At 34.5% G+C, this 12,842-nt stretch overlaps 1 non-coding gene across 1 annotated transcript; it reads right to left on the reverse strand.

Moving 5' to 3' along the window:
• Positions 1–2,956: 2,956 nt before the first annotated feature.
• On the reverse strand, positions 2,957–3,151 carry LOC131875545 (U2 spliceosomal RNA). The gene has a single exon (XR_009372410.1). It is a non-coding gene; the product is annotated as a U2 spliceosomal RNA (small nuclear RNA).
• Positions 3,152–12,842: the final 9,691 nt, after the last annotated feature.

The raw sequence follows: 12,842 nt of genomic DNA on the forward strand, positions 1-12,842 counted from the left end.
AGACACGTCCGTAATTGGTAGCATGTATTTAATTCTTCCATTTGTTTTTACACATACGACCTGTCATCATTATTGTTTGATTTGATCTCTCAGCTGACAAGAACTAAGTCTATGGATTTGGTAGTTATACCTGGATCCTATCGTATTGATTAGTTGTCTAGTTCACTCACTCTATTGCATGCCGGTTGCATCTATTCTGGTTCCAAAACGGATATTTTGTACAGTGTGCTAGCAACAGGTTAGTCAATTGCAGCCATTAATTGCAAAATTGATGGTGTAAAACGCACAACTAACACATGTGTTAGTCAATCCGCACTGTCATTTAGACGCGTCCTTGCATGCCATCATTCAATATCTATCCAAAACAATGTCAAATTAATAAGACGGACAATGTCAAATTAATAAGACGGTTCACTGTAGTCGCGAGATCGTGATAGTTGTTAGGGGAGAGGATCTAGTAGTTGTGCACACTAATTGAGCTTCTCAAAATCTTACGTGGAAATTTCAAATCACTTCCATTTTTTTACAGCATCTTACTTGGCAGGTCCCCTACTTATGCCACATCATCAAGTATGGTGCCACATCAGCATGTTTTTTCCCAAGGTGTCCAAAACAACCCCCCCAAAAGTGAGACCAATATTTGTGCAAAAGAGGCCCCTATACTTGTGCAATTGATGTGGCATCACATGATTGGGTGCTTTTTATAGTCAATAGTACATTTTATAGCAATAACACCTTTAAAATCACAACTATCAGTATAATATAAATACACAAAATTTGATATTTTATGTTTCAAACAATAGTTTTTATTTGTACTATTATAAGAACAAAAAATATCAACAACCTTCACAACTATTCATACATGCTCAACTACTGATTCTCTTCCTCTAAAATTCTAAAAGTAGTCACCTTGAAACACGACCTAAATGAATTGAAAAGTAACAATGCCAAACATTGACTATGTTGCCCTCTCTATAGAGACCAAAATGAAGCGATTAATTAGTAGATCTTAAAAAAAGAGTTTGGATGATAAATTTATTGTAAAATAATGGAAGAAGATAAAGTTAAGTAGTAGGGAAATCAATACAACAGAGATTAGGCTAGGATTGGAATACCGAAGAATCTCTAAGTGTTGACATGAAAAAAGTTACCTGCACCATTTATTATTTTGGTTGCTGAAAGGAATGGTGAAACAAAGGGAGGCATGGTAACCTTGTGGCTGGTACATTCTAATCTACACGTTAGCTTCCTGCAACAACTATGAAAAAAATAAAAAACTATAAACATACATATTAAAGAAAAAGGATAGTCAATGTTAAAGTAGGCCGCTTCAAAATTAAATTTTTTATTTCTTTTCCATATTGTGAAGTGATTTTGTTCCATAATAATATAATGAAAGACTTATTTGTACATTATTTCATTTTCTAAATTGATATATTAGAAATATTTCTATTTTATCATATGATTCTGTTTTATTCTGTTTTATTGAAATAGAATTAAGATTTATTTTATTCTATTCTATAATAAAATAAAGTTAGAAAATTAAAATAATATTATTTCTATTCTATAATATGATTTTGGTGTTGATTTTATCTTATAAATTAGTAAAAAAGAAAAGAAAAAAAGATAATAGAAAATTTCTATTTTATAATGTGATCTAGTGTTTTATTTTATCCTATAAATTAATTATGAAGTGTTAATAGAAATACTTCCATTTTATAATGTGATGTTGTGTCATTAAAAATAGGATGAAGATTTACTTTACAGTTAGAAAATGATAATTAAATCTTTTACATTTTATGATGGGCTTATTCCACTTAAATCTCTCATTACAATAATTTGAATGTCAATACTAGAATAATTTATTGATCTAATATTTAATATTACTTCAAAAAATATTGATCTGAAAATGGTGTTGATTCAATGGAAAAATAAATGACATAAGATATGCCCTAATTTATTGTTGTGACTAGTATTTCACAATTCAATGTCTACATGCCATCATTGGGTAGTGTCCTTAGTAGATTTTGTGGATTTGTATTAACTATATCACTCAAACCTAGAGATGTCGTCCATATAATATCTTTTTTTAGATCTATTGTGCGTTTCTCCTTATTTTTGTAGCAATTTTAAGAAGTTTATTGGTTTTCATGCAATTTCACTCATGAACCATGATGTGTGGATGATTGTGTGCAAAGCATGAATGGTTCTCATATGCCTTCACTATCTATCATCATGACAAGGTTCTCTTATGTAAATTGGATCTATATATACAATAGAGTTTAACAATAAAAGGGTTGGTTGTTGAGCTCATTTTGACTTTGATTTTGTTTGTAGTTCTTTATATGATTTTCATTTAAAAAAACCTAAATATGCATACTTGCACTTGATAATTATATAATGAATATTGAATTAAACAATCTTAAGAAACTAGAAATCCTAATCTTAACAAACATATATAGAATGTGTGATTAGATATATAAGAGTTAAGACAGCTTTTAACATTGACTTCCTCTATTTCATTTTTAATTAACAAAACATTGACCTTGAAGATGAAGAGTGACCTTCAAGATGAAGAGTGTTGTTTTAAGATCCAACAATAACATCATTTCTATTTCATTTTTAATTAACAAAACATTGACCTTGAAGATGAAGAGTGACCTTCAAGATGAAGAGTGTTGTTTTAAGATCCAACAATAACATCATTGCTAGGATAAAGTTCAGACATTTTGAGCTTGCTAACTCCAAAACAAAAATTTGTTGCTATGTAATTTGGAGCTATATGTTAAGTTTGGGTACGCTACTATGCAACCAACTTTTGTCTAATATTTTGTCACTAGAAAGTGTGTCGCCATAAGATTGATTTAAGTGACATTTTTCAGATATTAAACACATACTATCAAAGTACTGACACAAACAAATGAAAGCGTAATTTAATTTGTATATTGAGTTGGGTGTGGGGTGCGACAGGCTTATGCAGTAGTGCAAGACAGAAGCGACGCGTGAAGGCTCTGGGAGCAAGCTACCGTATGAGGCTTCCCCCTGAAGAAATTAATTTAATATCGTGTGGTTCATTGAACCACGTATCAGATATTAAACTGATAACAACAGATACTACACTTGATCTTAGCCAAAAGGCCGAGAAAGGTATGCTTTGATTAGTTTCCTCCCTCATTATTTATACTAGCGTTTTCTTCTTGATATTCCTTCGCTGCTTGATGTGGGATAAAAATATGTGGACAGAGAAATCTCAGAATAAGATATTTAATAGCTTTTTAAGCTAGTCTCATGGCAGAATACTTCTCCTCCTCCCCCGTGTATGAAGGTAATGCCCAGATGTGTGTGCACAGTTTGTGCAAGGAGTTTACGATGATGGGAAAGAATGTTTACAGAGAAAACAAGCCAGGTGAATGTCTTTGTTGATGGAACAACGTTTGAATAACGAGATTGATTTGTCATTCCCATTTATGCTTTGGATCTTGGCCTTTGTGGGGGTTACAGTTAATTTTTTTTTTTGAATATGATGGTGATATTGTTTCGCTGTGGGATGCTGAGTTTGTGATAGGGAAATTTGTGTATATGTAAAATTCTACGTATGGAGGAAGACGTAATATAGCAGATAATGTATTTGACATTTTTTATTCGCCTGAAAATTTTGTAGGTCCTTGAAATTCATGTAATTAAACAGGATAGGTAAAATGTGTACATAAATGTTATTCAATCTGAAATAAGATTTCTAAACAAGTTCTATTTATGATGAATTCCGGGATGTTTCGGTTTCTTGACAAAACAATAAGTTTGAAAGAATTGACGTATAATCAAATTGTTTTCCTTTGTGATCTAATTTTATAATACATATAATATTGTGTGCTTTATAATAGTGTTTGATAGTGTTTTTTTAAAAATTATATAGGTTTTATAATAAGATATAATATTTTGTGGTTTGTAGTAGTGTTTGATAATATTTTTTATAAAATTATATAGTTTTTATAATAGATTTAATATTTTGTGATTTATAATAGTTTTTGATAGTATTTTTTTATTAAAATCATGTAGAGAATTATTTTCAAATACATAATACATTTTTCTTGTTTTAGTCAAAAATATTTCTTAGTGACAATTTCTATTTTGAAATGATTTTGTATTCAGAGTTTACACATCTAAAATTGATCCCGGTTTCTAAGGACACAAATAACATCACAATCCTTATACTACTTTCAACACCATCTTAAACACATCCTAGGCACTTTTACATCACCTTAATACTAATTAAATAGATAGATTATGTTAATTTAATTAATCAAGATTATCATTTTCTTATTCCTTTCCTCGACATATTTATTAAGTATCTTTTTGATAATGATTTTATTTAGTCTTATTTTTTTGATGAAATAAAATGTCTTATTATAAATAAACTCTTTTATTGTTATGGATAAATTTAAAGTTTGAAGGTTTAGAAATGGGACCTTCATTATAAACTAGATCTTGCACCAGAAGAAGGTGTAATGGTTAAGTTAATAATGTCTTGCAAATTTGAAAATAGTACTGATGTATAGAAAGGTAGATAGCATTTTATAAGGGTTCTTAATTTTCAACCTTAATTAATCTATAAAATCTACATCAATTGTTTATTTACTTCTTTCCCTAATAAAGTGGTTATATAGAGCTAAGCCTTTGATTGTGAATGTGGACCTATTTGCCAAGTGTCACATAGCATTTAATTAAATCTAAAGACATAGGTTCTCTGAAATAAGATAGAGGAATTAGACATAGAAATAAGTTTAACAAAAACATTAAAATAATCTCATTCAATGTTCTCAAAGAATACTAAAGGTGAGAATTAAATTAATATAGGTAAGAGTGTATTAATATGTCAACAAAATATTGATGAAGTTGGAGATAGAGAGCACCAACTTCAAGTGCAACATAGTTGTTAACCATAGTGGAGAAGAAATATAAATTAAATAGAAAGAGTTATAATGATTATCTGGAACACTAACATAAGGATATAAAAGAAAAGAGAAAGAGGTTAAGGAAAGTGAGTGATGCATGAAGGAATTTGTCAAGTTCAAATAACTAGAAACACATGCTAAAGACTATGGAGAATCTTCTCCAAAGTGAGTGCATAAAATATGTGAAACTTGCCCAAGCGTGCTACAATGCCTTTGTTATCATGGTAGAGATAAACCAAGAAATAATGAGAGTTTATTTAATTAGTTTACTTGCTTAATTTTTCAATCAATGGCAAATAGTATGAATTATTTTTTTTCATTGTCTATTCACATGTGATTTTTGGTATTGTTGTTCTGCATGTAACAAACATGGAACTCATCATGGTACTCTCAAGAAGAGAATTTTCATCGACAATGTCCAACGAAGGAACCTAGATAGATGTGAAAATTACTATTATATTATTCATAAAAATATATTTAAACTTCCTATTCTAATCATTAAAAACATAAACTTCATATAATTTTCATAAATCTGTAAAAATAAAAGTACCTAGTGTGAATCAAGTTAGCTTTGTAATGAATTGAAAGGATCTGATGCAAAGGAGTTTCAAATTTCCACAATGGCACTTTTGCAAGAATATTTCATTCCTAAAATGTAATCATAATCGTCACACTACATTATTCAATCTCAATATTTATCTTTAGTTATGCTTTATTTTTACGTATTGAAATTAGAAAGAAAGATTATCACGTATTAGTCAATTTTATAAAAAAAAATTGTTGATAGGTTTAATAACAACTCACACCTCTCAATATATATCAATTTAATTAAATTTTTTTTAAGATTAAAGTGCATTAACGATCTCATACAAAGAGAAAATTTAAAATGAGGTCAATTTTTTATGCAAGACATTATAATTTACATTTTGACAAGTCATTATAGTACTATTAGAGAGTGGAATTTCTATTTAAAATAATACGACATGTCATCTTTATTGTGATTTCTTTGTTTAGCATATGTTTATTGAATCCAAATACTTAACATCATCATCATTGTAGCACATAATTTGTCATTATAATTTTTCCCTTCATCATCACCATTAAATTATTTTTAAAGAAGAATAACATCTACAACTCAAAAATTAATTTTTTGTATTCTCAACATTAAAATACAATGTTGATATGCATTTTCTATTTGTCAATAATATGTCTTATACAAATTAGAGTATATATTTTTATTTTATTAATATAAATTGATAAATTCAAAATTTTTATATATTTTTATAATATTAAGTAAAAAATTAGTGTATTCAATCCTTTAAACATAAAAGGCCAAAGGGTAGGAAAAATGGCCAATTTGCCATTAATATCACATTAATAGTGCATAAATATCAAAGAATTTAATAGAGTTTTTGTAATTTATAAAAATGTTAAATAGAAAAACATAGAGTTAACCAAACAATTTCCCCTAATATTCAATAAATAATTTTAAGAGTTCATTATGGTTTCTTTGTGATGTCCTCGATATAATTAAATAATAAAATTAATTACTTTATTGTAAGGCCCCAAATTTAATAACAAATCTTTCGGGCCCTTTATTTAATTAGATTAGGCAAGTCTTAGTTTGGTCGTGTCGGCCCATTTGTAGCCCTTCGGGAAGTTTCCCGGAGCCCATATATATGGCCGAGTTAGTCTTTATCATAGGTATGCGAATTTTGGTATTTTTCTCTATTGTGCGAATTCCTATTGGAGTTTTGTTATCCGCCATTTCAGAGGTGAAAGACCCTCCCTATTTGGTATTTGCAGTTTCGGTGAGATTCACCCCTCACCTTATTCTGTTCTATGTACTTGTTCTAGATCTGGCAAATCTTGAATCTCATCATTGTTTACTTTCTCCAATTGCATATTTGTTAATCTGATAAACATGCATAAGGGATTCCTAATATTTAGAATTCATTAATTACGGAAGATCAACCCTTCACCGCACATCCACTGAAGCCCACTGTACGGTTATACCACATTACATCACAACTCCATCGTACATCCCCCACCGTACATCACACCTCCACCACACGTCCTCGCTGTACCTTCCCACTGTACTCCTCACCCCACCGTACTTCTCACCTCACCATACACCTCACCCCACCGTACATCATCACCACCCCCACCGTACACCCTCACCTACACCATATGGTTCCACACCCTCACCGTACGTAGCACCCTCACCTGCAACCTCACCTCCACTGTACACCCTCACACTCACCGTACAGTCACACCTGTACATTCACCCTCTTGCCATACATTGACAAAGGAACATTGTAGTGGTATCAGAGCTTGTGATCTTGCCAGCTTGTCGTGCAGTGGATGCAAATGTACACTAGAAGGAGGTTCCATTCGACCGACCGAATGGGGGAACGACAGGATCCGGCGAGAGAAGTCATGGCACTATTAAGGGAGCTAACCAAAAGCCAAGGTAAGCTCAATGACAATAAATCATGGAGTATACCTTACGACAATTGGCCTTGGGAAAAATGAATGGAGAACAAAATGGGCATGGCGATGATTCAATCACTGGAAGGTCAAATGTCCAACGCTCACATTCACAACTGTTGATGCCAACTTTTCCTTAGAAATTAAAAGTGTCACGCGGGGAGCAAGAACCCACCTTTCAGGAGATGCAAGCACAGTTGAACCAAGATTGGAGGGATGCAAATCTTGAGGGGGATATATCCTTCAAGGATTATGCTAAGCTCTAGATGAAATAGTCAGGCGGTAGAAGTTGGGGCTATTATGGACACTATAACAATGACATCAAGTGAAAGGTTGGCAAGATCAACCTGTCATCCTTTGATGGGACCAAAGCAACCTCGACACGAGGTTGGGTTCAAAAAATAGATGCGTACTTCCAACTCAACCCCAGCCTGAAGATGAAGCTATCAAGTTTGCGGCACTTCACCTGGAAGGAGTCGCGCATGAATGGTGTCATCATGGAATGGTCACTCTCGGCCATGACTAGATAACTTCCTATGCTGACTTCACGGAGAAGCTCATAGATCGGTTTGATGGGAAGGATCCAAAACTCAATTTCAAGGAGTTGGTGCAACTAAAACAGTCGGGACCGGTGGACAGTTACATCACAGAGTTCTAGAGACTATCTGTGTTGGTAACAGACATCTCAGAGCGAATATTGGTGGTCTTGTTCATGGATAGATTGATGAAACCTCTAAAAGGTTGGGTAAAAGGGTTCAACCCCAGAACGCTCATAGAAGAAATCAAAAAGGCCCATAACATGGCAACATCTTCCTCTTCTAGAAATTTTGCACATACCAAACTACCATTTGTTTCGAAGGAGAAGGATAATAAACCCTTTCCGAAGAGGTCATTTCTTGATGAAGCCACAAAACAAGAACTTAGAAGGAAGAAGATTTGTCTCACCTGCAAAGAGCCATGGGAACCAGGACACCAATGTTTGGGAAAAGGAAAGATTCACTATATTAAAGTAATGTCTGATGGAGAAGAGGATCCTAAGGAAAGTGAACCACCAAGGGAAGAATTTGCCGAAGAAACCAGCCTGGCGGAGAGAATCTCAATATTGGTATGGAGGGGAGGGGTCATTGCCACACTGGTAGGTACCCCAAGGTGCAATATATTTAGGGTACGTGGTACACTTCAAGAGAAATGAGTCTTGGTTATGCTTGACAGTGGGGCCTCGCTCAACTTCATAAACTCATCACCCGAAGGGGTTTGTGTACAAAGGAGAATGAAGGGTTCGATGTCGAGGTGGCAGGAGGCAATCTCCTATCACGCACTCACCTGGTTCCACAATTGAGCATCACCATGGGATATTACACGGTGACCAACGATTGCTTTGTAGTAGATATGGATGACACAGATGTCATATTGGGCATTCAATGGATGGAGACCCTCGACTAGTACACTTAGAGCTTCAAAAGGATGGAGTTCTCATTCGAGGTGGATGGCAAGAAGGTGGTGCTTAGAGGAATGTCGAATGGTGGCCTAAGGGATATTTCTTCCAAATGGATGGAAGCCATCTTCCGACATGATGAAGTAGTCTTGGCAGCACATTGCTTGATCTCGACAAAACCTATGAAAGAGCATCCAACTTACTACCGGGATGAGGAACCTTAGTCGATTCTGGATAAGCATAGTTTGGTCTTCGCTGACATTCTACCTGGTATACCCCCACACCGAGGGTTTGAGCACACCATCGAGTTGAAGGATGGAGAAAAACCCGTTATCACCACACCTTACCACCACCCGAAAAAGTTCAAAGAAGAGATAGACAAAATGATCTAGGAACTCCTCGATAAAGGGTGGATCCAGCCCAGCTCTAACCCCTTTGCATCCTCGGTGGTACTGGTGAAGAAGAAGGACAAAACTCTTAGAATGTGTGTTGATTACCGTGCATTGAATAAGAAGGCTATCAAGAATAGATACCCCATTCCCAAGATCGATGAGCTCCTGGACAAACTACATGGTGGAGTCTATTTCTCCAAAATTGATCTTCACTTCGGGTACCATCAGATCCGTATGAGGGAGCAAGATGTGGAAAATATAACTTTTTGTTGCCATTACAAACACTATGAGTTCTTGGTCATGCCATTTGGATTAACCAATTCTCCGACCACTTTTCAGTCCTGAATGAACCACATCTTCAACAAGCAACTATGTAAGTTCCTACTGGTATTCTTTGATGACATACTCATCTACAAAAAGACTTGGGAGGAACATTTGGGACATTTGGATGAAATATTGGGGATTATGAAATCGCAATCATTGTATGCCAAAAGGTCCAAATGTGAATTTGGAGTGAGCAAGGTCCTATACTTAGGTCACGCCATCAGCGCTTAGGGGGTACAAGTTCACCAAGAGAAGATTCAGACAATTTTGGATTGGCCTCCACCTAAGACTCTCTTGGAGCTACGTGGATTTTTTGGATTGTGTAGTTATTATAGGAGGTTTATGAAAGGATTTTCAATACTCGGTGCACCATTGACAGATCTGACAAAGAAAGGATCCTTCCATTGTAATGTGTAGGCACAACAGACCTTCGACAAATTAAAAAAAATTATGAGTACATGTCCGGTTTTGGCACTACCAGACTTCACTCGCCCTTTCATCCTGGAGTGTGATGCCTCGAGAGAAGGAATTGGAGTGGTGTTGATGCAAAACCATCACCCCATTGCATTTGAGAGTCGGAAGCTCTCAGGAGTTGAGCAGTTGTACTCCATCTATGACAAGGAGATGCTCACCATCATGCACGCACTGACAAAGTTTTGGCAGTACCTCATTGGGGCAAAGTTTGTTGTGCAGATATACCACAACAGCTTGCGATATTTCTTGGAGCAGAGGGATCTGAATGAACAACAATAGAAGAGGGTGAGAAAAGTCCAGGCATTTGATTTTGACATTGAGTATGTGAAGGGCAAGAATAACGTGGTAGCTATTGCCCTATCAAGAAGGCCCACTGTAGTCACATAAATCTGTCCATTTTAATTAAATGAATATTTCGTATTTATTTGATTAAAAATCCACTAGCCATCAGTTAATTAAATTAATATTTAATTAATTTATCCCCAAACATTCTTCTATTAATTAAATAAATTATTCAATTTATTTTAATTAATTCATTAAACCAAATACAAATCAATTAAATAAATAAAATCAATTTATTTAATTAAAATCCCCCTATTCCTCTTTTAAATAAATTAACATTTATTTAAATCATTATCCCACCCCACTTGCATTTTCCTACAAATGCAACTAGCACACATTTTGAAATAAATGAATTTTTATTTCAAATAAAATCCTATTTTCCCTCACCCACCAAATCCACTTGCAAAAATCTAATCCCCTTCTAGATTCTTCTAACCCCTTCCTAATTAGCCTAATCCATCCCCTAAATATTGTCACATTCCTAAGCAAAGGGAAGTCACTTCTCAAAATCCTCAAAGTCTTGGATAACCATTAAAGGTTTTCAACCTTCAACCACTTAAATCCTCAAAGTCTTTGAAAACCATTAAAGGCTTCCAACTTTCAACCACTTAAATCCCCAAAGTCTCCAATAACCATTAATGGTTAACCCAAACCCTCCTACATGGTTAAAACATTTGTTTTGACTCAACCTCTACCCAACCCAAGGGTCTCATCAGGTCATTAATGCTTTGACCATGATTATCTCTTAATCATTTGCACAAAGGTTTATCCTTGCATTAACTCTTAATCTAGTGGGTAATCCTAATTTAGACTTGACCCTTAGCTTTTAGATAACCATGAGGTCTTCTCAGGCCTTTAATGCCTCCAACCTCTTCTCTCAACCCAATCCTGTGTTGACACTTGTCACCATTTCATTGGTGCAAATTGTGCACATGGATCCCCAACTTTCAAGCTTGACCCTTGATTAAACCTTTCAATCCTGGCCATCCATTGCTCCATTTTTCCTATAAATAGAGCCCATTCCTTCATAATCCAGATCCTGAAAACTTGTAAGCATTTAGACTATAGCCATTTTAGAGAGCATTTAGCATAGCATAACAAAATCTTGTCTTTTTGGTAAAATCAATCATTTTAGCATTAAAAATAGCTTTTCATTTCATGTTTGGAGCTATTCTACAAATCTCAATCCTCCATAAGCATCCATAGTGCAAAAAGCTGCTGAGAGCTACACTATTTTGGAACTTGGAGAGGAGAGGAACAAGGGAGAAAGGAGCTAATATCGTGTTAAGAGATAGTTGGAGATATCTCATTGTCTTACTTCTTTAGTTAGATTCATTAGCATGTTTTTAGTGTCTCCTTTGGAATGCCTTCATGTTTTAGTTTTTGATTGATTAACTCTAACATCTTGTGTGTTTTGTGTTGTTTGATCTTAGACTAACCTTGTGCCATTTAGGAGGGCATCATTTGGTGAACCCGACGTGAATCGAACACGCAACCTTCTGATCAATTTTTTTGAAATTAACATTTTGCTTGTTGAAATTACCACACAGGTCGCGCTTCGGCGCTATTGAACGCGTTTTAGCGCTATTGCAAAATTTCTTTTAGCGCTATTGACCCTAAAATAGCGCTATTGAAAATGTTTCAGCGCTATTGACAACATTTCAGCGCTATTGTCACAGTTTCAGCGCTATTGACACACTTCTAGCGCTTTTGTCTTCTCGGGATTTTCTTTTCTTTCAGCGCTACTGTTTAAATTAGTGCTTCTGCTCACGCAGAATAGCGCTATTGTATGAATCAACGCTTCTGCAAAAACACAGAATAGCGCTGTTGCGACAGAGTGTCGCCCAAATGGACTTGTAACCCAAAAATTAGCATTTAGGCTTGTGGAAGCCCCCCTCTTTGAGCATCGATTTTATTAACTTGTTTCTTTTCTTTGTGCAGGTTAACAACCCAACAAAAATCACAAATTTTTTTTTTTCATTTAAAGTGCTTAAAAAGAACTTAAAAACACAAAAAAACAGTTTTTCATTGTTTTCTAGTTAGGCCTCATTTTCTTTGGTGCTTAAAATTAACAAACACAAAATTTGATTTCATTGCATCAATTGAGACCTAAAATTTACAAACCACACTTCAAATTTTGGTGCAAATAAAATACACAATCCACTTGTTTTGATTTTTGCAAGCGATTTTTACTTCATGCAAACGTGTTTTCCATTAAGTTGACCAGGATTTCAAATTCTAGAATACAAAAACACATTGCTTTTTGAAGTTAAAAAGAACACCATGACTGTTGGAGCAACATCTCCAAATAGTTAGATAACATTTGCAAATGTTGGATTAAAAAGAACAAGTGAATTTCGTGTTTGGCACGCTTGTGCACAAAAGTCAGTCGAGTGGACCTACTTCTAACACACACTATCCTCTCCCTTGGCT

This window comes from Cryptomeria japonica, chromosome 4, assembly GCF_030272615.1.
Source record: "Cryptomeria japonica chromosome 4, Sugi_1.0, whole genome shotgun sequence".
In the NCBI taxonomy this organism is placed as follows: Eukaryota; Viridiplantae; Streptophyta; class Pinopsida; order Cupressales; family Cupressaceae; genus Cryptomeria; species Cryptomeria japonica.